Source organism: Hyaena hyaena, unplaced genomic scaffold, assembly GCF_003009895.1.
Source record: "Hyaena hyaena isolate Hyena2069 unplaced genomic scaffold, ASM300989v1 scaffold_11, whole genome shotgun sequence".
Lineage (NCBI taxonomy): Eukaryota > Metazoa > Chordata > Mammalia > Carnivora > Hyaenidae > Hyaena > Hyaena hyaena.
Genome location: NW_024080643.1, coordinates 898192 through 899755, shown reverse-complemented (window position 1 = coordinate 899755; position 1564 = coordinate 898192).

Here is a 1564-nt window from a genome sequence, read left to right as displayed (position 1 = left end):
GTCTTCTCTCTCTTTCTCTATGCTCTTCAACCAGCACTGCATGCATCCGGCTATTTAATTGTAGCTGGAAATCTGGTTATATTCTTTAAACCGTTCTTTGTCCATCAGCTTTCTTCTTTTTTCCTTTTCTTCTTTTTGACCTTTTATGAATTTTTTATTTTCTATTATTCGCCTTCCCTCCTCCATCTTTTCTCTTAACTTTTGCGTTTTCCCTCTCAGGTTGCAAGTTATTATTTCCCTCTCGGTTTGGATTTGTCTGTCTGTTTGTGTGCCTCTGCTCCCTGTGTGTTTGTCTGTTTTCTTCTCCAGGGCTACCTCAAGAAACAAGCCAAAGTACAAAGCCAAAGAACAAGCCAAAGTGGTGGAGAGTCCCAAATATCATTACGAGTAGGAAAATAAAATAACCAAGATCTCAACAAGAAAGACCAAGAGATACCATTCAAAAAACACTCTCTGAAAGGATAGGCCCTGGACAGTCAAAGAGTCTTCTTGGGTACAGCATTGCTCACAGGTGCAGAGAGCATAACAGGTCTTTAAAACTAACAAGAGACAGAAAGCTAACTAAAATGATGAAACGAAAGAGCTCTCCTCCAAAGAAACTCCAAGAAGAATTGACAGCTAATGAACTGCCCAAAACAGATATAAGCAGCATAACTGAACAAGATTTTAGAATAATAATCATAAAATTAATAGCTGGACTTGAAAAGAAGCATAGAGGACATCAAAGAAACTATGGCTACAAACAACATGGAGAATAAAAATAGGCATGATGAATTAAAAAATGTGATAAATGAGATACATAATAAACTGGAGGCGTCCAATCCACGGATTGAAGAGGCAGAAAGGAGAATAAGTGATTTAGAAGACACCATTATAGAAAAAAAAGACTGAGAAAAAAAGAGACAAACTGATCCAGGAACATGAAAGAAGAGTTCGAGAGCTCAGCAATATGGTCAAACACAACAATATCTGTATCATAGGAATCCCAGAAGAGGAAGAGAGAGGGAAAGGTGCTGAAGAAGTCCTGGAACAAATTATAGCAGAGAACTTGCCCCAACCTGGGGAAGGAAGTAAACGTTGAAATACAAGAGGCACAGAGGACTCCGCTCAGACGTAACTTGAATCGATCTTCTGCATGGCATATCATAGTAAAAATGGCAAAATATAAGGACAAAGAGAGAATTTTGAAAGCAGCTAGGGAGAAAAGGGCCCTAACATACAAAGGGAAACCTATCAGAGTGGTGACAGACCTATCTATTGAAACTTGGCAGGCCAGAAAGGAATGGCAGGAGATCTTCAATGTGATGAACAGAAAAGATATGCAGCCAAGAATCCTCTATTCAGCAAGACTGTCATTCAAAATGGAAGGAGAGATAAAAGTCTTTCCAAATAAACAGAAATTGAAAGAATTTGTCACCACTAAGCCAGCCCTAAAGAAATCCTGAGGGGGACGCTCTGAAGGAAAGGTTGCAAGGAACAAAGATACCAGAGATACCACCACAAACATGAACCCCACAAAAGACACAAAGACTCTAAACCCACATATGTCAATAATAACACTGAA